General features: G+C 45.7%; 1 protein-coding gene and 1 pseudogene across 4 annotated transcripts in view; both read right to left on the bottom strand.

The window, feature by feature from the left end:
* The window catches only part of LOC147684983 (mitogen-activated protein kinase kinase kinase 3-like), a 424,161-nt gene that overhangs the window by 136,263 nt on the left and 269,349 nt on the right, over window positions 1-18,549 (bottom strand). The gene's annotated exons all lie outside the window — the stretch shown is intronic.
* On the bottom strand, window positions 9,126-9,542 carry LOC147684984 (large ribosomal subunit protein eL14 pseudogene; annotated as a pseudogene).

The following is an 18,549-nucleotide window of genomic DNA, read 5'->3' as shown; positions in this document are numbered from 1 at the left end:
GGTAGGTTTGGGTTTTGGGGTGCAGGGGTATTTTTAGGGTTCAAGGGTAGGTTTGGGTTTTGAGGTACAGGAATATTTATAGGGTTCAGGGCTAGGTTTGGGTTTTGGAGTATAGGGGTATTTTTAGGGTTTAGGGATAGGTTTGGGTTTTGGGGTACAGGGTATATTTATAGGGTTAAGATGGGTTAGTGTTTAAGGATGTTGGGGTATTTGAAGGAGTAAGGGTGGGTTATGATTATGGGGTGCAGGGGTATTTAAAGGGAGCAGGGTGGGATTAGCACACAATATGAGACATGGCATGAAGGGTGGAACATACCACACGCCCCCAGCGTTTGTCACGCCCCAGCACACGCCCACAGCACAAAGCAGACACGCCCACAAGTGACTACTTTGCTGGCACGGTTCTTTTACCTTTTAAATGTATATGGTGGGCGTCTGCATTGCCTATGTCCTTCTGCTGCAACTGCCCTTTCCAACGCTGTATTGGGTGTTCTGATTGGTGCTGTGGTTCCTGAGATTACCCGCCTCAAAGGTTTGGGCTCTCTCTTTATTATATTAGTAAAGATTGAAAAATATTGAACTTAAAGCCCTGGTGACACCACAACAATGTTGCTGCTCCTGAGTTTCATACAGAGAAGGAAAATCCAGAGAGAAAATGACTCTCTTTAGAGGATTTCCCTTCCCCTACAACGCTTACCTGGCATGACGTCATGCCGTAACTTCTCCGCTAGTGAGAAGTGAGCAGTGTGAGCAGCGCACATCAATGTGCCTGCTGTCACTGCAGTCCAGAAAACAAGGGACCGCCAGTGCCAGTCAGGGCCGTACTGGGAACCAAAACCGGCCCTGGTAAAGGGCTCGGCTGGCCCCCTCAATCCTCCCCCCCCGGGGGTTGTGGGAGCCGCTGAGCTCTTTGTCGGGCCGGTTTTCGGCCGATTTTGTTACAGGGCGGATATTGCAGATGTGCTGCAAAAACGGCCCTGTAACAAAAACGGCCCTCAATGGCCCCAAACCAGCCCCCAACCCGTGCCGCGCACCGGGGGATTGCCAGGTGCCCGCTATGGCCAGTCCGGCCCTGGTGCCAGGGCACAAAATAGAGCCCGATAGAGACCCGTTTCAAGGCCCCCTTTAAAAAACCGAGGGGCTTAGACCACTTAAAGCCCTGCCTTATGCGTGTACCAAACCATCAAGCCAAGCCTTTTTTGTTAGTAATATTTACAGTGTACTTACAACAACTAGGATCAGCCGTATTTCAGACATAAGGGTGCTGGAGCAAGAAAAAACTGAAAGCATGAAGTGATTAGGGCAAAATAGCGCTTAGAAGACGAGGGACGCAGAAGGATGGGGTAATACTGGCACAGGGTCATGAATAAAAATACTTCCAAATGAGAAACTGTTGGCAAACAATCACGGCACAACAAAGACCGTGAAATAAACTCAAGACCCATCGCCCAACAGAGGCACCCTGAGATCTCGACTACAAACTAACCGCTGCTGCTATGTATGACTGGTAGGTTTATTGAAGGACTATACAAATTTCCCCTGCTCTACGGAACACCTCAGTGGGAAATGTCAGGACACATACTTCAGGGGTTAGATATAGGGTCGAAGGCCCAAAGTCAATCACCACCATAGGGAAACTGTACCTGGCAAACCACATGAGCCAAGGCAGCCCACACATGCCCTCTGCTTGGAAAACCTGAATATCATAGCCTTAAATCTGCACCCCATGACCCCTAAGTACCTTAAAGCACCAAGAGGCAAAGACACCGGTGAACGCTGCACTATGCAAAACCATGTAACATAAATGAAATGGGCCTTACCTACTTAAACAAGCATTGGCACAGCCAATAGGTCTTGGCAATTTGAGAGCTACTGGCTTTGTGATATGAATGTCTTTCAGCCATGTTGTGTGGCTGTACAGATGCTGTTCGGCATGGCTGAAAGTCATGGAAAAAAGTGCTACGATGCGACCATCTCTGGCTGCGTCATAGCCTTCTTTTAGCGGGAGAGACAGGATAAGTTACACAACATGAAGGGAGGCATGCGAAACAATACAGGAGGGGTTGGTGGGACGGCGGGGAGAAGGTAAAAAAGTGCTATGACGCAGCCAGCAGTGTCCTCGTAATAGCACTTTGTTTTGTTATAGTGGGTGGAACAACGGGAGTGGGGGCAACACATGTAAAATGGGTGGGAGGGAAGAAGCCAACAAGACAACAGGAGGAAGGTAGCAGACGGACAGGGGATAAAGGTGAACACGAGTGAGGGTGGGGAGGGTAGCGAAGAAACGGATGGGGGCAGGGGGTGGGAAATAAAATAGGCAACATGGTAGGGGCCGGGTGGGAGGGAAATGAAGCAACAAGGTTAGGGTAATAGGGGGAGAAAACAACAGGGATGAGTGGGAGGGGAAATGAAGCGATAGGGATTGGGTGGGTGAGAGGGAGAGAAAAAAATTAACAAGGTTTTCAAGAAGAAACATGGAAGTGGTGGTTTGAAGGAAGGGAAAAGAAGAAACAGGGATGGGGTGAGTGGGGGAAAAGAAGAAACAGGGATGGGGTGGGAGGGACAAGAAGAAATAGGGATGGGTGGGTGGGAGGTAGGTAGGGAGGGTAAAAGAGAAACAGGGATGGGGTAGATGGGAAGTTCGGGAGGGAAAAGAAGAAACAGGAATGATGTGGGAAGCAACAGGGATGGGGTGGGATGGAGGGAAAAGAAGAAACAGCGATTTGGGAAAAGAAGAAACAGGGATAGGGTGGGTGGGAGGGAGGGAGGGAAAAGAAGAAGCAGGGATGGGGTGGGTGGGAGGGAAAAGAAGAAGCAGGGATGGGGTGGGTGGGAGGGAAAAGAAGAAGCAGGGATGGGGTGGGTGGGAGGGAAAAGAAGAAGCAGGGATGGGGTGGGTGGGAGGGAAAAGAAGAAGCAGGGATGGGGTGGGTGGGAGGGAAAAGAAGAAGCAGGGATGGGGTGGGTGGGAGGGAAAAGAAGAAACAGGGATGGGGTGGGTGGGAGGGAGGGAAAAGAAGAAGCAGGGATGGGGTGGGTGGGAGGGAAAAGAAGAAGCAGGGATGGGGTGGGTGGGAGGGAAAAGAAGAAGCAGGGATGGGGTGGGTGGGAGGGAAAAGAAGAAGCAGGGATGGGGTGGGTGGGAGGGAAAAGAAGAAGCAGGGATGGGGTGGGTGGGAGGGAGGGAAAAGAAGAAGCAGGGATGGGGTGGGTGGGAGGGAGGGAAAAGAAGAAGTAGGGATGGGGTGGGTGGGAGGGAAAAGAAGAAGCAGGGATGGGGTGGGTGGGAGGGAAAAGAAGAAGCAGGGATGGGGTGGGTGGGAGGGAAAAGAAGAAGCAGGGATGGGGTGGGTGGGAGGGAAAAGAAGAAACAGGGATGGGGTGGGTGGGAGGGAGGGAAAAGAAGAAGCAGGGATGGGGTGGGTGGGAGGGAAAAGAAGAAGCAGGGATGGGGTGGGTGGGAGGGAAAAGAAGAAGCAGGGATGGGGTGGGTGGGAGGGAAAAGAAGAAGCGGGGATGGGGTGGTGGGAGGGAAAAGAAGAAACAGGGATGGGGTGGGTGGGAGGGAGGGAAAAGAAGAAACAGGGATGGGGTGGGTGGGAGGGAGGGAAAAGAAGAAGCAGGGATGGGGTGGGTGGGATGGAAAAGAAGAAACAGGGATGGGGTGGGTGGGAGGGAGGGAAAAGAAGAAGCAGGGATGGGGTGGGTGGGAGGGAGGGAAAAGAAGAAGCAGGGATGGGGTGGGTGGGAGGGAAAAGAAGAAGCAGGGATGGGGTGGGTGGGAGGGAAAAGAAGAAGCAGGGATGGGGTGGGTGGGAGGGAAAAGAAGAAGCAGGGATGGGGTGGGTGGGTGGGAGGGAAAAGAAGAAACAGGGATGGGGTGGGTGGGAGGGAAAAGAAGCAACAGGAATGGGGTGGGTGAGAGGGAAAAGAAAAGCAGGGATGGGAGGGAAAAGGAAAACACAGACGGGGATATGGGAGTTTGCCTGAAAACACAAGCACCCATATGGAGTGCTTGAACCCAAAAAAAGAAATAGGACCAAAGATCTGAGCAGTGGAAGGACACAAGAATTGGTTCATGCTCCTGTGGAGGGCAAATGCAAGAAGAGGACATGATGCATACAAGCCATGAAGAACAGGAACAAAGCAAATGAGAGCAACGCTGAAGCTAACCAGTGGAAACTATGGGCAGCCTGTAAGTCAACTGTAAACAAAATTTCTCAAAGAGACAGGACATGCGCTGTCTAGCCGAGACCTAAAAAACTTTTTCCAAAACAAGCCTTTTATGCACCGGGGAAGAGGGACCCATAATTGCAGGAGCTCCAGTGAGCGTCTGCTGCCATGTCTCAATGTTTCAGAAGTGAATCTGCCATGGAGACAAATGATGTTTGCATGACGCTGGAACAAAGGGTGTGCTCTAGGAGCAAGTGCTTTCCCACACCTATACCTGCCTCACAGTGAAACCATTAAAGAGGCAACTACTTGAAGGGGAGTTCACTACAGAAAAACCTGGTGGTGAACATGGCAGCCGCCAGATGGGCAAACTGCAACATCTGGGGTTAAGGATGTTTCTTTTCCACAGAGTTTAGAAAACCTTTCAAAATGTCCTACAAAGTGCCTTGGAATTAGACTTTTATGTCCAGCTCTCTGCATTGTTCCCAACTCATTAAAACATGGGTCTCCAATAAGTAGCTCAGGAGCTACTGGTAGCTCGCAAACGCCCTTGACGTAGCTCCCCAAAGTGAAGCTCAGCCCAATACATCAATCAGAGGGTTTATTTACATCATCAAAGACTACACTGCTCATCTCAAGACCCTTAGAGTGGCAGTCAGCCAAACCAATGGCATAGCCTCATGCTAACACACAAACCCACCATGTGTGGGCCTACGAGGATTGCCACGTGACCATCTGAATCCACTCTCAAAAAAGCAAAGTCACAAGCGGGCTGGACCTGTTGGAAGCCCCACTCAACCTTTCAGTCTATGTGTAAGAACATTGGGCCAGGAAAGAAGAGTGGCAGCATTATCAGAGCAGAAGCCAAAGAGGAGTCACATGAGTGTGGGATGGCGGGAGCCAGAGAGAAAGTGTGTGATGTGGGTGCATGACCAGCCCAGCAAATTAAGCGAGCAGGGGCTAAAACCAAATCTGAGATCCACTTCTAAGCCTCACTATGAACACCTCTTTGTGTGAGTATGCATGTGAGCACATTTATGTGTGTCTCTGTGTGTATGGCATTGTGTGCCCCCCCCACATAAAAAGTTTGCTACCTGGAAACTATATCTTGTGTCAAGGGCCACAAACATTATATGTGGCTCCCATCATATGGGGTTCTTCTCTAGAACAATTGTGTCCATTCTTGGCATAGTAGTGGCCATGGCACAATAATGTTCAAAATTGACATATTTTGGACATTCTTGTTCTACTTGTGCATGCTGGCAGACATATGTGGCATATTGCGCGCATGACTGAATTTTGACCACCCTGGAATAATAATTTCCTCAAGGTACTTATTGTGAGCATTCTGGCCATTATGGTGTCCAGTGCTGGCACAGTGATGCTTCTGGTATAGCAGTGAGCATTATTGGCAATATAAAGACATCCATGTCATTATGGCATGCATCCATGGTATTTTATGCTAAAACCTGTACATCTGAAGCTGATTTTCTCTATATGAAGTATTTGAACATGTGAGAACACAATGATAATGCGGACCAATTTCAGAACGGCTTGCCTCACGCACAAAGCTCTGCACACTAGCAAACCCAACTATCTAGCTGCCAAACTCAAAAAAGCGGGACCGACAAGAAACCTCAGAAGCACCAACTCTCTGCTACTCATCCCCCCGAAAACCTGCAAACAAAAGACCTTATCTAGGTCCTTCACCGGAAATGCACCCAAAATCTGGAATGCCATCCCTATACATATTAGGACGAACCCTTCCTACAAAGCTTTCAAGAGCCAGCTCAAAGCGCTCTTCCTCAATCGAGTCCTCACAAAGTGACAACGGACCTACTTTAATTTCCTACCTCAAGACAGAAGACCCAGCAACTACGTTAAGATCACGCCTTACAACACCTCCCCCTATTCCGCACACTACTCCCCCTTATTTGTACCACAATCTTTCAACTCTGCATCGATTACTACTAGACGTATACTGATTAATAAACCTCCTTGGAATCACTGTTTTCCTGGACACTCTTGGTGTACTAGACTGTTAACAAATGTTGTAAAGCTCTCCAATACCTCCGAAAATAAAATAAAATAAATTAGTCGATGTTTGGGGACTATGTATTATCTAAAAATGAAAACTGGTATTTTACAGGCTAAAGTTATGTTTCTTTAAAAAATTGAGTTTGTTTGCCCAAGAATGGAAAAGGTATTTGATAGAAAAATATGTTGATTTTAGAAACTAATATGCTGACGAAGATGCAATGGTTGCATTTCTAAGCTGATAGTTGAATGGTCATTCAAGCTGAGCTAGGGGGTCTTATTACTGTGGTTACGTCCTTTGTGCCAACGGACCCTGCACATACTGCTTCGGCTGTTATTTCATTAGTCACGTGGAGGCATTTCATGCGGATAACACTTTCCCAACATTTCTGCTGGAATGGTTTGGTGGTCCCTAGGTTTTTGAAAATGGATGTGGACACTATTGTACTGTGACAAAATCTGTTAGAAGCCCAGGATAATTTTCCTTTAGCGGAAGTAGCTCTCGGTACAGAAAAGGTGGGAGACCCCTGCTTTGAAATATAACTCTGTCATATATTGCTAATTGGTATATCATACAAGTTTCAGGAAGAGCTTCTATCTGAATCCATTAGGAACCATTTTACATCTCAAAAGTATACTCAGTCATCAAGTAGTTTGTTACATTAAATTCCTTATCTCCTATATGCAGAAAACAACCCTTTTTTGCTACTTTTTCCCAGGCAAAAAGTCAAAACCAGCTTTTGCGCATACAAGGCATGTAAACAGCAGTTTTGAATTCCTGTGTTTATATGAGTTGATACATAAAAGTGAGCACCAAAAAGAGCGGGGAGGGGGATTGTCAATTAAAATTGGTCCGTCACATATCTTCCCGCAGTATACTACTACTACTACTACTACAAAAAAAAGATATGAGGTTCCACAGTATTAGCCCAAACCTAACAGTTAGGCAAGCTTACATTAAGAGGTATCCTAAATTCCATCTCTCCTAGTTTTGGGATGCTCTTGATAAATATATGTGGTAAACACTAGGAGATGGAGTATGGGCTACCTTTTACTACTAGCTTGCTTAATTGTCAGGTTGGGGATAATACTTTGGAACTTTACATCTTTTTTTATTTTTGGTAACACAAAGTGAGACCTAGTGATTTTGCCAATTCTTGTTTAAAGATGAGAGTTCTTCTATACAGTGGGGAACATATAGATATGAAACTATCAGCAAGAAACCAACACCAAAGAACACTTCTTGCCTGCCCTGAACTCAGTAAAGCTGGAGTATTTTTTGGCATATCAAGGAGACTCCCATGAGTTATAGGTGACTTTAGCTGTCTAGTACCCAAGGCCAGCTGTCTAGTACACTAGACTAGTATGCTAACTTTGTGGGTTAAGCACCTACCCAAAAGATCTATGGGTAACCTGCAGGTCACAGCAATCAAACCAATCATGAATTCTCCTAACATTGATATGCTCTTTATTAGTATTTTGAGTGTGGAAGCCTCATAAATGTCTCGATGCCCTAACTCTCCCTCAACAATGGTAATAAATAGCATTTTCCTGTGTACTTGTTTTGAAAAAGTATTTAACCAAAACCATGATGCAAGGGGTTAGGTTTGTGCAGTACGGTAAAAATCAAATAAAGAGGCCTCCTACCTATTGGGAGAGTTGTTTACGTGGGTAAAGTAGATGTAATATACAATGTGTTAGGCAGTAAACTGTTTTTTCTCCTATTAATTTAATTTTACTAGAATTAGACTTTTGCATTGTAGTAATATGTTTGCATTTGGGATTATTAATACAGTTGTGCTTAATAATGTGTTTTAATTTACCAATATGGTATAGATAACATTTAAATAAGCACAGAAAGAAAAATAATAAAATACTATTTTGGAAAGCATGGGGCAAAGTCCTCATCAACTAGTTATCTCAGGTTGAAGCCTACCAGACAGCATAGCGGTCTTGTTTGCTAAAGACATCTTAGGGCAATTCAGATAACGTCCCTGGTTATGCATTCTGCACATTGCTTACGATTTACTTTGTGGTTTGTAACTCACATTTTCTGGCTACGTGCTGGCTTTATTTGTTTTAGGATGTCCAGTGTGAGTTTGTCCTTCCCGAGGAGTAAAGCCTTTTCACACAACATCTCCTTATAATCTTCCACGAAGGCTCCTTTATGCAAATAGGCCAGCAGTAAAATAATAGCCTGCTCCCAGAAAACTCAAGGAAGAGGGTGACTAAAACCTTGGTGGTGTCGAGGCTGGACTACGGCAACGCCTTATACCTGGGCTCCCCAAAATATGTCACAGACAGACTACAGGTAGTAAAGAATGCAGCAGCCGACTGCTCCTGAAGATACCCAGGCATCAGTCAGTAAGAGCCTCCCTTAGGGAGCTAAGCTGACACAGTCCAGGATCAAATTCAAGTGCCTCTGTTTGGCCCATAGAGCTATGTACGGAAAAGGCCCCGCGTTGGTACGAGATCTGATCTCCCAGGACTCAGCTCGTCGTCATCTCAGATCAAGATCACATTTTCAGATGAACACCATCAGAATTAAGAGTTCTAGATGGGGTGGAAGGTTGTTCAAACACCTGGTACCCAAGCTGTGGAACAGTATGTACCCAGAGCTGAAAATGATTGAGAACGAAATGACCTTTAAAAAGAAGCTAAAAACATGGCTGTTTCCCTAAACAAATGTGCAGGATATTTTCCTGTCTTGTTTCATACTAGCAAATCCCTAAACCTGAACAAAATATTGTTCTCATCTTGTCAAATTTGCTGTGCATTCAAAGACAGAGGTCAAATGCCAGGCTCTGTCTTCTGAGAGAGCTTGGTGTTTACTTTTCTTTTTCTGACTTCAAAGTGAGAGGATTTATGTGACAAATTTGTTTTATATTAAAGAACTCTTTAATGAACCAATCAATTTACTTTGACTTTTTGGAGGCTTCCTTTTAGAGTTTCTTTAGTTCAGCCTTGATGATTTTGTTCCTCATCGTTTTTGCCTTCATGACATGATAAGGGTCAGAATCTGTCATCTTAGCTTTCTTCTCTATGGCATCAATCTTCCTTGACCATCTTGTTTGAGCCAATTTATCATTTACATTTTCTTTCTCCGTAGCACGTCTTACAAACTTCTGATGAGCGCTGTGGGGTAACTTGAGCACAAAGTCAGTAAGCTGCATGGAATTGCAGTGCATAGCTTGTGTTTTGATGCCACTACAAGGGACATCCACGAGTTCCCTGTTTTGGTCAATTATGTCAACAATTGCAACCAGCGTCCCTGCATGTGGGCCAAAGGAGATGAAGGCAACCTGGCCAATCTGTACATAACACTTGACCATGGTGGCGGTCTACGAGCAGAAAGATATTTATGTGACAATTTTGCTGGATACTGGAGGTAGGAAAGGGTTGTTTTCTAGAACACAACACTTAGATGAACTGCAAGTATTTCAGAAAATATCAGAAATAGTAAAGCACAAATTAATCATATTTTTTGTAAATTCTGAATTGTGTTGGAAACAAATACTTTATTATGATCAAAACAAATCAATACAGTACGTGATGCCATTGCAACACATTATCGTTTGTGCGTTGTATAGTTTTCTTTGTAAAAGTGTATGTCTGTGCAAAAGTAAAGATCATTTCAAATGAAAAGGTCTCTGTAATGGCCCTGTGCTACCACACCATGCATAATCCACTCTATGCCACTGCATTGCACTCTACTCTGCACCACTCCACTCTACGCCACTTCAATCTACACCTCTACTCTGCAAAACTCTACTCTGTGCAAATGCAATCTCCTATACACCACTGCACTCTACACCACTCCACTCTACTCTGCACAACTGCACTCTACACCACTCTGCAATGCTGCACTCTGTGCCAATGCACTCTACTCTGTACCACTCCTTTCCACGTCTCGGCACTCTATGCCAATCCACTATATGCCACTCAAATCTACTCTGCACTACTGGACTCCACCATTTTGCTCTATGCAATTACACTCCATGCCACTCTACTCTACGCCACTGCACTCTACCCTGCACCACTTCACACTACACCACTTCATTGTACTCTGAAACAATCTACTCTACGCCACAGCATTCTACGTCACTATTCTATGCCACTCTACTTCACTATCTGCCACTGCTCTCTATGCCACTTCACTCTAAACCACTGCACTTTAAGGAACTGCACTATACTCTCCATCACTGTACTCTATGCCACTGCTCTCTATGTCAGTGTACTCCACACCACTCTACTCTGCAGCACTGCATTCTCCGCCACTGAACTCTATACCTCTCTACTCTGCACTCTATGCCAATGCACTCTACACAACACTACTCAGTATCACTGCACTCTGCATCACTTCACTCTATGCCACTGCACTCTACGCTATTCCACTCGGCACCACTTTACATCACTGCACTCCATGCCACTCTACTCTGCACCACTGTACTCTATGCTACTGTTTTCTACGCCACTGCACTTTATGCCACCCTTATCTGCACCACTCCACTCTGCACCATTGTACTCTATGCCGCTGCACTCAAATCTACACCACTGCATTTTACAACACTGCATTGCATGCCACTGAATTCAATGCTGCTGTACTCTATCGGCCACATGCATCAGGGTATTTAGGAATCGCAAACGGTGCGATTCGGTAAAATGGGCCGTTTGCGATTCCTAAATATCTTTTTAGTATGCATCTTTCATTTTTGGCAAAATCGCTATTTTTAGCGATTTTCCAAAAATGCGATTGCTTCTAAGGAATCGCAAATTTGCGATTCCTTAAAAGCAATGCATTATTTTTTTTTAAATTGCGAATTGGCAATTAGGGGGGGCAAATTACCACGAGGGTGAACCTCGTGGTAATTTGCGAAAAAGATTTAAAATGCTCAAATTAGCATTTTAAACACTGTCATGTTACAGACACACTTGTCCTTAGGACATATGTGTGTGAAACATCCACTTTAAAATACATTTCAGGGGTGCAAGGAGGGGGTCCTTTGGACCCCCCCCTGCACCCATGGAATGCATTAACATTTTACGAATTCTAATTTGCGATTTTGCAATTCCCATTGATTCCTATGGGCCTTTAGGCCCATAGGTATCAATGGGAAATGCGAAATCGCAAATTAGAATTCGCATAATATTTGCGATTCGGTAAAAATTGCGATTTTTACCGAATCGCAAATATTATGCGAATAAATTGTTGCATCCCGTTTTGCGATTCCTTATTTGCGATTCTCTAATTTTCACAAATAAGGAATCGCAAAACCTTACATTGATGCATGTGGGGGTATGCCACTATATTCTGCAACAACCTACGCCAATGAATTTCACACCAGTCCACTCTGTTCTACTACATGCCACTTGACGCCACTGCACCCTACACTACACTACTGCACTGTATGCCACTGTGCTATATGCCACTCAACACCACTACACTCTACAACACTATACACTGCAACACTGCACACTATGCCATTTTACTTTGCACCACTGTATTCTAAGCCATTGCACTCTATGCCACTGAACTCTGCATCACTCCACTCTATGCCACTGAACTCTGCATCACTCCACTCTATGCCATTGCACTCTGCAGCACTCCACTCAATGCCACTAGACTGCATGCCACTGCACTCTACGGCACTATGCTCTACTGTACACACTCTATGCCACTACACTCTACACCACTCTACTGTGCAGCACTCTACTCTGCACCACTACACTCTACGCCACTGCACTCTACTACGCTACATTGTATGCCACTATACTCTGCAACACTCTAAGCCACTACACTGTACATCACTCTACTGGACTCCATTCTATGCCACTCCAATACCCTGCACCATATGTCACTTCACTCCAGGACACTCTACTCCACTCTTCGCCACACCACTATACGGCACTCCATGCCCCTCTCCTCTAGGCCACTGACTTTAGCCATGCTGAAGAGCAGCCAGACTGGTGTACAACATGGCTAAAACACATTGGCAAAGGAAATAGCTCTTGCATAGGTGAGGCCTATTGGCTTTGCCAATGCTTCTTTCTCTACTTCGGTACATTTCACGTCAACAATCAGGGCATAATTTCGTTCTCGCTTGCACCTCTTGTACAACAGATAAACTCTTCACGGAGTGAGATAGTTCTTCTTAAAGTCTCCCTCCAGAAGAGGAATGCTTTCTCCGTGGGCGAGCTGCAACTTCCGGTGCGAGGCCCTTATCTCAAAACCGCGTTTGCAGAGAATGAAAGTCCACTTTCCATGACCTCATTCGTCACCAAGGGCTAGCCAGGCAAAATCTGTATCCACTCTTTGAGCAGTAATAGATACCGGGTGGAGGGAACAATTACAATCCGACCTGTGAAAAGCCTGACTGGGGCAAAGAGGATACTCTCGGATATGACCCCTGACCTCACACACCACTGCAGGGCTCTTTGAAGGGACCATCTAGCGAATAATGCCATAATAATAACCCAAGCTGACGTCATCATACAAAGCACCATTTTCGAATTATTTTTGTAGGTGATTCCGAAAGCTTCAGTGTTTTCTTCTCTTCACTGGGTGACGGCCCCTTTAAATTCAGGCACAGATGATCTTGCATCGCACCTACCATTATTACTAGTGGCCAGGGGTGGGCACGAAGGTGGGGAATGCAGAGACGTGCATCCGCAGGGGCCCACACCTTCCCACCAGAGAAGCCTCTTTTTATCTCAAATAAAACCACAGTATTGTATACCATAATCTCTCTCCAAACTTCTATACCAGATGGCAACTAACACGAAACAAAAACGCTGACCAAGGAGGTATGAGCAAGGGAATAAATTATACTGCACAGATTTAAAAACTATTTTCCAAATCATGCCTATAAGCACAAAAACAAGCAATGGTAAAGTCAATAATCCTTGTGTGAGCCGAGCTTTTTGGCTTTGCCAAGGATTGCGTCATCATCATTGGCTAAAATAAAAAACAGCCAAAGTGGCCAGCCCGAGACTGATGACGTGTATGCAAGTATGTGCAATTTGCCTAATGATGCTGCCGGGACCATTTATTTATTTTTAATGCACCATTCCAATATGGCTTTCCTCCATCTCAGAGCAGTAAATAGCAGTACATTTTATAGAAAGGAACAGCTCAGTAGCAAATTACAGCTATCAGGCCAACCAAGAAAAATAATGTAAATAAAAATATAGAACAAAGAGGGGTTGGGGAGCCAGGGTGAGGGGTGGGGAGCCAGGGTTAGGGGTGGGGGAGCCATGGCGAGTCGTGGCGGAACACGAAAAGGAGCCAGAAGAAAGGGGAAAGAAACTCAGTGCTGCTGAGCAGCAGTGTATTTATATATTTGAAAACAACAAGGGGACCCAAATAGGTCGAAAGGGTCCTTGGGGATAATGCTATTCAGACAACTGTGGTCCCTTTAGAGAAAAATAAAAGAAGAATAAATATAGACTCAGTCGTAGCTATATTATTTGGACTTGTCCAGCCGGACAGAGGTCTAGTATTTACTTGTGGTTAGATATAAGAAATGTTACACAACAATTCACAAAGTGGGGCACAAGGCTGCACCCTACTTAACACATGTGCAACAGACATTTAGTGCCAATACTGGAACAAAAGGGCTTGTAGGCAAAAGTAAGAGGTTTGAAGCACCAGTGATTGCACAATGTCATGGTACCTCAGAACATCATAAACACCTTTACATTAATAGTACACAATAGTTTTTGAGCTTGTATAAGGTATAATGAGAAGTCGACGGCGTTTCGATCCGTTATCTTGATACACGGATCATCATCAGGACATAGATATTATGCCTAACAATTGCAGCCTCGGGTGCCTAAGGTTGGAAGATAGAGGCAAAACCGTCAATGCGGGCGACCGAACCGGTGCTGAGATGGGTCGGCTCAATTGCGTCCAGGGGCCAACGGCATGATGGCCGGGCAGAAGAGGGTATAGCAGTGCAGAGGGGCTCAAGGGGTAAAAAAAAAGCAAAGAGACATGGTGAGATTTGGGGAAGAAATGGAAGAGTTGGGGGTGGAGGAACAACACAGAGAACACAGGTCTGGCGGTCGGAAGGGGGAAGCAGCAGTCAGGGGAGAGTGCAGGGAAATGAATGCACCCCAATGCAGCGTTTAAAGAACAGAAAGAAATAGTTCCCTCATACCAGCCATGTAAGGATATACGTCATTCAATTAAAAGGGTGGTAAAGATGCTGTGCTATAGAAGAGGGACAAACGTGAGAGAAAGGAAAGCCATTGAATAGGAAGCTTCAAATGAGACTGACAAGAAAGCTAACCAATAAGCAACAGGCCCCAAACCCACTCTAGGTATTTGGACTGAGCGCAATAGGTCTTGGCTGTAGCCAAAGCCTAGATATGAGACACACCTCTGAACTAAGGGCCTCATTAGATGTTTGGCGGTCCATCGGACCACCAATTTCACATTATGAATGCGGCGGTCTCACAGCCACAGGACTGCAGCAACTGCAGGGGATCCGAGATCCCTCGACAGGACAGCCAAGCATAATATGAGTTTCCTCACAGCCACAGTTTTCATGGTTGTAAGCCCACCATGGAAACTGTGGTGGTGAGGAAACTAAGGGCCAGGGGATGCCTGCAGGGGGACACATGATGTACCCTTGGTCTGCATGCACCCCCAGTTCCTGCACTGCATGGACTTCACAGTCCATGCCATGCAAGAACGTGCTATGGTGCTCCCATTGCGGTGCCTTTCCAACTGACACCGCTGTGGGACCGCCAAAGCACCACCCGCCAACCACAAATTAACTCGTAAACTGGTGGCCGGAGTGCAGACGAGTTTGAAGTTGTGGGAGTGCGCGGGGTGTGACAGCCCTCTACCACACCGCGAAACTCGTAATCAGGCCCCAAGTCAGAAGGCCCATGCTCCCTCCTGCCACTGGACGTCTGCTGAGGTAAGATCTGTTGATGAGGAAAGAGGGAAATCTACAACAGAGGGCGCACCCTGATCCCTCACATAGGCTGGTCTGGAGCCTAATGTTGACCACAGGTAATGTGAGGAATCTTGTCCTATCATTTATGACATCAAAAGATCTCAAAGCACTTGGAATGGAAGGAAACAAAAAGACACGGCTGTCCCTTCAATTTCTGGATTTACTTCTCCCCACCACCAGTGATGCAACAGGCTTGAATGTGCAGAGAAGCCTGCATTAGATGAAGAGACTGGGGTTTCGGAGATGGAAGACAGAAGCTGAGGAGCATTTTGCACATCTAGTAGGGACTGGGGAGAGAAGGCTGCCCCATGTGGTGCATAGAGGGAACGACTAAAGCTACTGGGATAAAGAGGGAGATGACCATGTTTCATTAATTAGGAGAAAGCCCAAGCAATAAAGACTGGGGGAGAGAGCTGAGTAACTGGCAAATGGGCGGGAGTTCACACAGACCAATTAAAGCCATCTGCGTTCCAGGGAAAGAGGGAGTAAAGAGATCAGGGCCACTTTTGAAGAATGTCGATAATTAGAAGGCCTAAAGTTCCAAACCAAATTCTCCCCAAAACACATATTTCTAACTTGCATATTTTGAACAGGCAACTTAAAAGAATATGCCAGAAATGCTCTCAAAGGGACATATTGTGGGAAAAACAAACGCTGCTGGTGAAATAGCATTCAGTGCAGCTTTCTTTCCGAGTCAAAGTTGTTTTTAAAACAAATAGGAAAAAGAACGTCATGTGTGAAGCTGGCAGAACACTGCAACATCTTTATTTTTACTCTCCAAAGAAAAATGGCAATCTGCTGTGGCCCCTATCCAAGTAAAATAAACTGCACTGCACAACTGATTGGTTTGGGAAAATATAAACAAAACATGACCATAGCATGGCAGGCTCGAGTCCAGGCAGCTGGTCTCCATTGAGGCCCCTTGGAGCTCGTGGAGACCTGAGCCCTAGAGGAGTTTGGTAGAATATGGAGTATTGCTTTTTATTTACTTTAAAACCTGAAGTCTTATTTTACTTGAAAACATCAGGAAAAGTCCAGATCCCCAAGCCCCAGGGCCTGATTTAGTCACAATATTTTTGGGGCCCTATTTGTTGTTGATAAATACATCAGCGTTGCACCTGATACACACATACGGAGAGGATGTGGCTGGCCAGAGCTGCCAACCATTGCAAGTGTGGTACCAGGTTCGGGTCTTGGCTTCAGCTCAACATCCTGTGATTCTGGGCAAATCACTTACTTTCCCCTTGCCTAAAAGAAAAAAGCATTGGCAGAGCCAACAGGTCTCGCCTATGTGACAGCTATTGGCTTGGCTTTGCCAATCTCTTTTAGCCAAGTTACACAGCAGCATGTGTGCTGTTCAGCATGTCTAAAAGTTAGTGGCATGAAGCAGAATGGCATAGAGGACAGTGGAGTAAAGTAGCACAGAGTAGAGTGGTGTGGGGTGGAGTGGAGCAGAGTAGTTTATAGCGGAGAGTCGTGGAGTTGCATAGAGTAGCATAGAGTGGAGTGGTAAAGGGTGAAGTGGCATGGTGTACAGTGGCATAAAAGGGGAGTGGCATAGACTGGAGTGGCTCAGATTGGAGTGGTGTAGAGTAGAGACGTGTAGAGTGGGGTGGAGTGGAGTGGTGCACAGTGATGTAATAGGGAGTATAGTGGCATGGATTGGGGTAGAGTTAAATGGAGTCACGGACTGTGCAGTAGCATAGAGTGCAGTGGCATAGATTGGTGAAGAGTGGGGTGACAGAGTACAGTAGCTTGGAGTGGTGTAGGGTAGAATGGAGTGGAGCAGAGTACTGCCATGTACAGTGGCATGGCGTGGAGTGGCATAGAGTAGAGTGCCGCAGAGTGGCATTGTGAGGAGTGGAATGGCGTAGAGTAGCGTGGCATAGAATGAAATGGCATAGAGTTGAGTTGCATACAGGGTACAGTGGAGTGCAGTGATTTCGATTGCAATGACTTGGACTGGTGTAGAGTGGAATTGAGTCTTCTAATCAAATAGGGGAGAGAGCAGCTAGGGTCCATTCGGCTTCCATTCAGTTATCAAGTAATCAAGGGAGAATGGATCACTTGTCCTGTTTTTACCAGGGTCTAGGGTTCTTGCCGTTTAAAAAACCCTCATTTAAGTATTACTCATACTAGCGGTATATCTTGGTTGTCCGCCTTTATTTTTTACGTGAAAAGCATATCATTGGGTCTTTTCTGTGCTTTCCTCCACCAGGAGGGAGACCAACTGGTTGTTTGCAGTAGTGATCAGGGATGGTGATCAGGAATAGTGAGGGTGAGAGTGAAGTGAGATTAAAATTGCCTCCTTGCCACTGGTTCAAATTTATTTAGTCAGGGGTGGGGCAAGATTAAAAAGAAATGTGGTGCGCAAATAGAAGGGCTAATGATCTACAGCACCTGTGTCAAAAATGGGTGGTCGAGCGGTCGACGTGTTTCAGCCCCATGGGTGCCCAGTCGGGTCGGAGGGCTTTCTTCAGGACCGGATTGACAAGTCACTGTTGCATGGCCTGCTTAGCTAAGTAATTGCTCTTGCCCTTCTTCTTAAGGCGTCAAGTAGTGCACTGTATAGATTATTTTAAAAAAGGAGTCAGAAGATGATATTTGTGTTTTTATGTGGTAAACGAAAAAGGGATGCCCAGCACAATAGTGCATCGCAGATACTTTTGACAATGGGACAATATTTTTTTGGACTCTGTAAGAAACCTTATGCACATGCACATCTTTACTTTGGGAATTAAAAAGCTGCAAATACAACAACATGTTATTATAGCAAAGTAAAACCATTGATCTTGCTAGGGTGTTTAGTGAATGGTTCTAGCCTGCCATGAGGACAAATAGGACACATGTCCTCGTCAAAAAAGCTGTTCACCAGCAGTTAAAATGCCATTGTGGCAGAGTGAGTGCATTAAAGAACACACATTGTCTCTGCCGTCTGCAGCGTAACAGAAGGACATCTTGAACACCATCACCAAACAAAGGGTTCAATGTAAACATCCTCAAAATGACATGGCCTTGACAGATAGCATACCAAGGGTGAATCATGAGAAACCAATGAAAGTCAAAGGCTGAACTGGGATGACCCAAAGCCTACATTGTACTACTTACATGAACTTTTTCAATTTTCTCTCTGCCTGTGTTCCACTTTAAAGCCATCAGCTCTTCACTGCTGCTCTCTGGGGGTTCTCACAAGTTAGTGGGCTTTGTTCAGCACTTGCCAACCTGCCATTGGCAAGGAGGCCTTCTGATGCAGAACAAGGCAGTGAACAGAGTGCTTTAATTGAGGCCTGCTAGCTTTGGGTGCCTAGGAACAGGTCTGACTCCAACAGGTAATGAGCACTCTGGATATATAATCCATTTTCTTGCACTCAGT

This window comes from Lissotriton vulgaris, chromosome 10, assembly GCF_964263255.1.
Source record: "Lissotriton vulgaris chromosome 10, aLisVul1.2, whole genome shotgun sequence".
In the NCBI taxonomy this organism is placed as follows: Eukaryota; Metazoa; Chordata; class Amphibia; order Caudata; family Salamandridae; genus Lissotriton; species Lissotriton vulgaris.
Note: the sequence above shows the minus strand (reverse complement) of the source record. Positions and strands in the feature narration are given on the sequence as shown.